Source organism: Cibotium barometz, chromosome 11 (genome assembly GCF_041138505.1).
Source record: "Cibotium barometz isolate CiBa-2024 chromosome 11, ASM4113850v1, whole genome shotgun sequence".
Classification (NCBI taxonomy): Eukaryota; Viridiplantae; Streptophyta; class Polypodiopsida; order Cyatheales; family Cibotiaceae; genus Cibotium; species Cibotium barometz.
In genome coordinates, this window is record NC_141056.1 from 37,869,398 (window position 1) to 37,878,616 (window position 9,219).

General features: G+C 42.1%; 1 long non-coding RNA gene across 2 annotated transcripts; it reads left to right on the forward strand.

Moving 5' to 3' along the window:
* The first annotated feature begins 5,710 nt into the window (after positions 1 to 5,710).
* On the forward strand, positions 5,711 to 7,432 carry LOC147634141 (uncharacterized). Of its 2 annotated transcripts, none has more exons than XR_015266877.1 (2): positions 5,711 to 7,017; positions 7,099 to 7,432. It is a non-coding gene; the product is annotated as an uncharacterized LOC147634141 (long non-coding RNA). The 2 variants fall into 2 exon arrangements; XR_015266878.1 differs by having other exon boundaries at positions 5,711 to 5,889.
* The last annotated feature ends 1,787 nt before the right edge of the window (positions 7,433 to 9,219 follow it).

A 9,219-nucleotide genomic window follows, 5' to 3' on the forward strand; every position in this document is an offset into this window, starting at 1 on the left:
AAACACCTCATCCTCTTCCCTTGAATGCATTGCCCTAGAAAAGGTAGGACCCTTTGATGCATTGAGGTGAGACAAACCCGAATGAAAAGAAGGAGGAAACATGTCCTTGACAAGAGGTCTCCGTGCATCCGCCATGAATCCCCGAGTGGATGCTCCCAATGGATCCTCTTGTACGGCCTTCATGGAATCCTCATTCAAGATGCCCTTGCCTTTTCTTTGCTCATAGTCACCATAATTCCCATGCTTTTCTTGTGCTTGAGACTTCCCAAACTTGTCCTCCATCACACCAATCCGTGAGGATAATGTTTCAAAATGAGAATCAAGCTTGGAGTCTAAGGTCTCCAACCGTTGTACAAGCATTTGCATGAGGGTGTCATGGTTAACCGCCGCTTGTGTCCCTTGAGAAATTTGATTATGTACATTGCCCCCATTGTCTTCATTGATGAATGCATCCCTTTCATCCATATTACCTTCCATGTCCTCATCACCAATGATCATTTCTTGCACAACATCCCCACCCTTGCGTGGTCTTCCCTTCGGCATAGTGAAGAAATACAAGATGTTGGTAGAATGCCCAAATGATGTCGGAATTGGACAAAAGAAGGTTCTATGGGTAGGTAATGGTGTCTACTATCCTCCCAAATGAACACAGTAAGAATTAGGTGTGGGCAAGTACTCTCTGTTTTAGGGTTTGTGCGGGACAGCTGAAAGGAGTAATTTGGCTCTAAAACGCAAAATATATGTCGGAATTAGGATTTTGACAGCTCTATAGAAAGCTAACGGAAGATAGAACCTACCCCTAAAAGCATTTTGATTCAGTCAAAGTGGAAGTATATTCTGTTTGACTTTGACTAGAAAGTCAACATGACTACTTTGACCGAGATTGTGATATCCGATTAAGGGGTTCTATGGCTCATTTGAAAACTCTCAAGGAGTAGAATAGAGTCGTGTAATCACTCGGACCTAATCCCAAAAACCCTAGGACTGAATTAGGGTTTTGTAAAATCCCAAAAATTCCCAAAATTCGGTCCCAAAGCTCAATCCGGCTACAAATGATTGGTGTTTCTCCCCTTGGTAGTTGTGAATAACTCTTCAAGTGTATCCATGGGGTAAATCTCCAATCAATAAGCTTGTTTGGCTCCCTTGTTGGAAAAATTCCGCCAGAGTCTCCTTTGTAATTAGAACCAAATCTCAAATGAAAATGCAACTTCTCAAATCACAATGCAATACTCTTTGTATCCCACAATGTCATGAAAGATCATATGCACTCTTTGTCCATCAAAGCATTTGCAATATCCACACAATATGACGGAAAAAGGGGCCCCATTGCCCAAATGCATCCACAAAGTCGATGGTGAGGATTGTTGAGGACGCACGTTGAAGCTTGCCGATCTCCCGGCCAAGCTCTTCTCACCCCTTCACCGAGTTTTCCTCCAAGGTGAAGGTTGAGGCCATTTCTTCACACCGGTGTACCTAATCCCCCTTTGTACCGCTTTACCAAGCAATCACGGCACAAAGAGTTCAAGCCATTCTCCCCTTGGCCTCTCCAACCAATGCCAAGGTACCCTCACACATTGCTAGATTCTATAGAAACTTGAAGTGGTAGCAATGGTGAGTGTAGGTACAAAATGATGTGGATAATATCAAATGATAGAACAAGTTTGTTGGCTTACAAGTATTGAGCATGACTCATGCCCTTTTACAATTTAGAACTCATCAATAAAGCATGGACTCATGCCTCAATCCATCATCCAAAAGCTCCAACACAAACCAACAATTCACAATGCCCTCACCATGGCATTTGCATAAGCATTTGTTAACCACAATCAGGGCATTTGCAATTGCATTCCAACAATCCCTTTCACATCATATTGACAAATGCATGCTTCCAAAACTTATGCTCTCTTATGCCCATGTGTAAAACATAGCATTGGCATGGCTATGTATAGCATCCATAGTGTCCATATGGCATCAAGATGAGCATGAGGGACTCCAAAAACATTGCATAAGCTTGCTATTCCATCAATGGCATGCCAAATGAGACATAATGAAGAAAATCCCCCAAAATGTGATCTATGAATTGGCCAAGCTCATGTGGAATCAATTCCTTTCACCATTGCCATCAATAATGCATGGAGAAGCAATATTGGCATGTGAATGGTCAAGCTTTAATGGTTAATTTCTGAAAATTAGGGGAGTTTGAATGTGTCCAACCCTAATCCATTCCCAAGCTCCACCAAATGGTTCAAATTTGCAAGAAATTGATCAAATCACTCACCAATGTCATCCGGAAAGCTTCAATGGAAAAAAATTGTTGAAGAAGCCTCTTGTAGGAGAAAAACGTGGCCTCTCTTTGCTCTCAAATTTGCAGCCAAAGAACACCATTTCTCCCTCTCCATTGGCCATGAAATGCTCCCCAAAATCTCACCAAAAAGGGCTAAAACACTTAGCAATCCTTCATGAAGCTTGTGGCTAAGCTTCATAGCTTGGAGGAGGCATGGAAGAGGCGACGAAAATCAGCGAAAATTAGCCCAAAATTCAGCGTGGAAGTGAAAATCAGTCCCATTGCTAGTCTCCATGCTCATTGAGAGAAGAAATCACCATAATATGATGCTTATCAAGTGTCTAAGAGCTTAGCAATGCAAGATTTCTCACAGCCATGGAAGAATGAACAAAAGCTCTCCAATCTTGAGAAAAATTTGCAAGAAAGAGGCTCAAATGAAAGATCTCAAGGAGCTCTACAAAAACCCTAAGGTTTGGCATCAAAACGGGTAAAGGAAGAGCATCCCATGGCTATGGAAAGCTTGAGGAAGAAGAAGATGATTACTAAACGTGATTAGCAAAAAAGTTAATTGCAATTAGTCACTTGCCCTAAGTTTTGGCCCGACTGCCCCAAATTTTTGGTCCAGAGGCCCAAAATTTGGTCCAAAAATGGCAAAATTGGCCAAAATCACTCAAAATTCAAGCAATTTCTATGAAATGCTCACCATCTCCATGAGATTAAGCAAGATTAGAGAAGATTTGTCAAGAATCACTCAAGGATTACAAGAAAATGAGAAAAAAAATGAAAGAAACTCAAATTTTCAAGCAAATTTTCCCAACAACCCATGCATGCCCATGATCAAAATCAAGAGCTCTGATACCAATTGGAATGAAGGGATGTAATGCATGAAAAATATGAGTAATCACCATGTAAACATGATGCCTAAGTGTGTTTAGTCTCTCACCAAGAGAATGGAAATAGCCTTCCACAAGCCAAGAGAGAAGCCATGAGCTCCAAGAAACATAAATTTCTATTTCTAAAAATGATCATCAAAAGTTACAACCATGGTCCAAGTCCCCTCTTTTATACATGGACTTGTCCCATTATTAACCCTATTGAATAAAGTTCCTACTTTATTACAACTCAAGGAGTAGATGTGACAGAGATGATGTTCAAATGTGTGCACTTTTGTTGGTCTATATACTATGTTAATAAGATGATTAATAATCTATTTGTTGAGGTAGTTCAGGCATTACAGGTACCCTAATACTGATTGGTTGAGGTAGTTCAGGCATTGCAGGTACCCTAATGTTGATTGGGGTTGAGGTAGTTCAGGCATTGCAGGTACCCTAATGTTGATTGGTTGATGGGGCAGGCATACACTTGGAAAGATGTCAAAACTAAATATCCCAAATTTGGGCCCAAATCTAAAAGGTGGTACCTAAAGGAAAAGCAACCAGTGGACATCTTTATGGCCTTGATTGAAAATCTTCTAGGTAAAAGACATGTGGTGAAGATCTAGAGAAAAGGGGATTTTTTTGAAGAGCAGACTCCTAAGGGGTTCACTTCTAAGGTTTTGTTGATTGCATGTATGCAGTTGGGGTTTCATATTTCTTGGGAAATGTCCTCTTTTGTGTGGGAAGATGAGAAGTGGGAGCTAATATGTGATCTCCTTAATAGGAATTGGGACTAGATGGGATATACAAAGTGGTTGAAAGCTTTTTGTATATGATTGTTGTAAGTTTGTAGAATTGTTGTGGATGCTTCAACTTCCAAAAGAGGCTCTTTCTCTCCTTCCCTCCCTCTCTTACATTTTCTAGGATATATGAACTACTCCACAACCCCTAGGACCAAGCATCTCTCTCTCTCTCTCTCTCTCTCTCTCTCTCTCTCTCTCTCAGACTACAAGCGACATGTAATCTAACGAAGCCCATGCCATATGATGATTAACTTTGTACTTGAAATTTAATATGGCTTCAAATGAGGATGTTGGCCAAGCCAACCTCTCCAATACATTAGGCTAAAGCAAACACCATTTTATGCAATTCACGCACATGTTAAGTGTGAAACTTTTGTCAAAGCAAGAAAGAAAGGCCTTGGGAACCCTTGATAACATTTTCTAAAAACTAGTTGTTGTGACTTGGCAATCAACATCGACATTTAAAGGATTCATGTGTTTTTCATGTGAAGAAAATAAAAGGTTCTTGGCATGATCCCAAGGCCACCCTTCACCCTTATCTAAAGCCACTTGTACTATTGGTCATGCCAAGACCTAGTGTTCCCCCCTCATTTCGAGGGATCAAAGACCATTTGGTCGATAGTGCTAGTTCTTTATAGGTCCTTATCTTTCGTCCTCAAAAGTTTCCAAACACTTCTCAACTTCAGAAACAAGCTGATTGTATGTGCATTCTTATCATGTAGCCATCTACCCTCCACTTGTATACTTTGTGGCTCAATGTATACATACCAAAAAAGCATGCGTGTAGCAAGGTTGGTTGCTTGGCACACTAAAGTGGTAGTTCTCATCTGGACAAAATGTTTGAAGTCCTCAATGGAGCATAACACAAATGACAAGATTGGCAAGAGTGACAAGAATATTGGAACAACACTTGTATTACTCCAAGACATTGTTACATGCCCTTCACCATACCATGTGTAGTGAGTAGGATAGTGCACTGGCTAAAATAGATAAGTGGTTACAATACTTGAGGTTAAGGATAGAATGTAGTATGAAGGATGAAGCATGAAGGATGTCCTCAAGGATGAGTTTAAATTCCTGCAAGACATGGTAAGAGTCTTGCTGGAGTCCGTGGCATCTCTTATCTCTGGTAAATGCCATCAAAGTGACAAGTGATTACAACATATGAGGTTAAGGATAGGATGTAGTATCAAGGATGTCCTTGAGGATGAGTTGAGGGACCATTTGAACGATTCTTACAAGACATGGTAGAGTCAGTGGACTCGGTGGCATCTCCTATATCTGGTAAATGACATCGGAGCGACGTGCCTTCGATGGAATCTCCTATCTCTGGTAGAAGCCCATTCGAGTGTTAGTGTGGTGCCTTTAATGTCGGTGCGTGCACCTCTCATGTATCCATTGGTGGTGTGCCTCCATTTCTGGATAGTCCACTAAATGCTGTGGAATGGTTTCTCTAGGGTTGATCCATTGTGGTGGTGTGACACCCTAAGAAAGTCTAGTCAAAACAATACAATGTGGGCACCCTTGGTGGCTTGAGGTCACCTACAACTAGAGTGCTCCCATCCATGGGATGATAAAAAATCAATGTGAAGTGAGATTGTTACATAATGAAAAGATGATGTTGTTAATACATCATGGAAGTGGTACAAAAATTATAATACTGACATCATGAAAAGATGGTACATACAATGATATAATAAAAACTAAAAATTCTCCTCAATATAGGGGAAAGTGCTTTGAGTGCTGGCCGATGTAGTATTGGGTACCCCAACGGATGAAGCAGTCTGGGAGCCGGTGAGAAGTGATTGGAGAGGATGGAGGGACAGTCGAAGGGTATCCAGATTCGCTACTTGGTACAAGCTCCTTGGTCTATTGTGCCACCTGGTCATATCACCTCCTCTGTGCTATGGGAAGATGAGGTGTGGAGGTGAGTGAGCTCTGATTCCGCTTCCTGCGCAGGCACTTCTCCAGAGTGAACATCTGAGTATGAAGACCTCAAATGGTGTCCTCGGCTTGAGGAGTGTGATCCCTCTAGTGATAGTGATCATGGGAGAGCTCATAGATGTAGTGGTGAGGTAGGTGGAGTAGATGTGAAGATCAGTAGAGAGGTTGTCCAAACCCTGAACTACGAGCTAAGCTCGACCGAGGATGAGGCAATGATAGCTGCTCTGCAGGATCCACAAGGGAGATCACCCAGAGAGATGTTCGGAGCACTATAGAAAAATGGAGAGGCGCTGTCATTTTCATCTACATAGAAGGTCATCTTATGTGGAGAACCCAAAGTAGGTGTAGCCAAGGAAGGCCCTCCAAATGCGATGGTAAAGGTAACTGCAGGGGGATGGCGGTGCTCACCATGGGAGTAGGAGAGTCGAGAGGACGACCTAGTGGCCCGCTGATGGAGGTGAGAACTAGGGAGGGTGCTCTGGATGGTCGGCGAGATGGTGAGGTGGATGGAACCTATTATTGTCATGCAAGGAAGCGAGGTGGAGAGGGTGGATACAGTTGCTATTGAGCATAGGGTGCAATTGGATATCCTCCATGCCCGCTAATAATGGAGGGCATGACTGCAAGGGTGGCGGGAGGAGTAGTGCATTGACGGGATGGGGCGGGGAGATCCCTTTGCACCCGAGGTCAGATGCAAGACATTATCAGGGTTGAATGGTGAGGCTGGCAGGGTAGCAGAAGGTAAGCGAGAAAAGGGCCAAGTGAAGGAGGCAATTTTGGGGGCTTATTAAGTTGAGTCCAAAATCGGCCGCAAACAGAGGTGGATAGGTTACATGTTGGCATGGATGTTGGAGGTGAGGTTCAGGATGACACAGCCATGGCAGGGGCTGCATGTTCCATTGAGCATAGAGAGGTTGCCATGGAAGGTGTGTGGATATACATATTGCATAAGGTAAACCATATGAATCTAGTTACATGTATGTTCATCACTGACTCGTGGATGGAGGTACCAAAGACCAAGATAATATGGATGTTGGAGGTGAGGTTCAGGATGACACAGCCATGGCAGGGGCTGCATGTTCCATTGAACATAGAGGGGTTGCCATGGAAGGTGTGTGGACATACACATTGCATAAAATAAAGAATATGAATTAAGTTACATCTATGCTTACCACTGAATGTACTCCTGCAGGTGAGGTTGAGCTCGTGGATGGGATTGTCCAAGTAGATAAGGACATGGCCATGGGAAGGGCTGATTCATTCACAGAGACTAGGAGGGGTCACGAGCTGAAGTGCTGTGGGTTCAATACAATACTCGAAGCCGAGGAGTGCGGAAAGTGTCTTATGCTTTGACATACCATAGGGGGACAAAGAAGCATGGTGGGGAAGAGCTTGATAGCCCAGATTGAGGCCTCTTAGTAGGCTTTGTAAATGCATAACTTCAATATATATGAAAATGTAGTATGTGTCAAGTATGTCATTTGAATTTTGTATATCTCTTTGATAAATATAATATAATTGTGGTGTTGGCTTTTGCATGATCAAATCTCGCTTTGTTATGTTATTCCATTGCATGTATGGATGTTTAAATCATATGATTGGAGGCTTTTAATGTGACTAGAGGCTTTTAATCTTTGGTTCATATGCTTAAATCATGTGTATTATCTTGGGCTTTGGAACATGTAACCCCTGCCATGGTTGTGGCATCCTCTCCGATATCTGTCTCAACTGCATGTGAAATAGTAAGCAAGACAAGTGCATAGATGAAATTATATTGGCAACATCACAAGACTTGAGTGTCTGATATTAAAGCCGAGCAATAGCCAGTTAATAATGCATACCATGTTGCTCGTGTGGGGATGCCCGAGATAGCATGTGGCATAGAGCATCCAATGCATCCTCCTCTAAACCATCCAATCCTTTCCGTGCACCAATTGGTGTTACCAGATCCACAGTGGGACATTCTTGCATCCTCTTTGGAGATGGACTAACCACATCATCCGCATGCGTAGTAGAAGTGTCTAGTATAAAACATGATATTTGAAACATTAGAAATGAAAGTGCTAAAGTCAATAAATGTAAAGTAGACGAGTATTTGGTTGTGACTATACCACGAGCTCGCTCTAATGGTCCATCACAACCCAAGCAACCCTCGAACCTCTGTACCGGCCTTAGGAGACGGTTCTTTTCACCAAGGGTCACTATCCTATACTCTTCCATTCCTTCATTGATGTAATCCTCAATAAATGATTTTTTCCAAGCAAGGATGTCCTTCCTATGTATGTCACATGCATCCTCAAATATAGATTTCCATTGAATCCCTGCTTTAACCTGCAATCTATATCTCTTCATATAGATTTTGTTCATGGCTTTATCCCTTGATGATTTTACTGGGAGTTTCGCATACTTACTTAGGCTTTCTCTTATCTCCCTCTGTCATAGATGACCATAGGTAATTTTGGATGCTTCGTTAGGCGATGATGATTAAATGTGTCTAAGCGAGAGAAGGCTTTTGGTGTACCTTGATGCCCATGGCAACCGGGTACCAAGCATACATACTCCTTAAACCCACCACACTTCAGCCTCTCTGCATATCTACGCTGCTCCCACTAAGGCACATCACAATTAGCATGTTATGAGTATGTGTATGTGGTAAATGTGTGTAGGGTGTGTGTGTGTGTAAGTAAGATGGGTTGTGTGTGTGTGTGTGTGTGTGTGTGTGTAAGATGGTGTGTGAATGTAAATACTTGCATGTGTGTGTGTGTGTGTGTGTGTGTGTGTGTGTGTAACATGGTGTGTGAATGTAAATACTTGCATGTGTGTGTGTATGTGGTAATTTGTGTGTGTAAGATGGTTTTTCTGTGTGTGTATTGTGGATGTGTAAATACATGCATGTGTGTGTGTGTGTGTGTGTGTGTGTGTGTGTGTGTGATAAGTATGTGTATGTGTAAGTGGTAATATGTGTATGCAAGATGGGTTGTGTGTAAAACCATGCATTTGTGTGTGTGTAAGATGGGTTGTGTGTGTGTATAAAACCATCCATGTGTGTGTATGTGTGTGATGAGTATGTTTGTGTGGTAAAATGTGTGTGTAAGATGGGTTGTGTGTGTGTGAATTGTGGATGTGTAAATACTTGTATGTGTGTATGGTGTGTGTGTATGTGTATGAGTACGTGTATGGTGTGTGTGTATGTGTATGATAAGATGGTGTGTAAGTCTTAAGATGGTGTGTTGGTGTGTTGGAGTGTATATGCAAAAGAGATTTGGTGTGCACAAATGGAATATACACATGAATTAAAACAAATCACAACTTG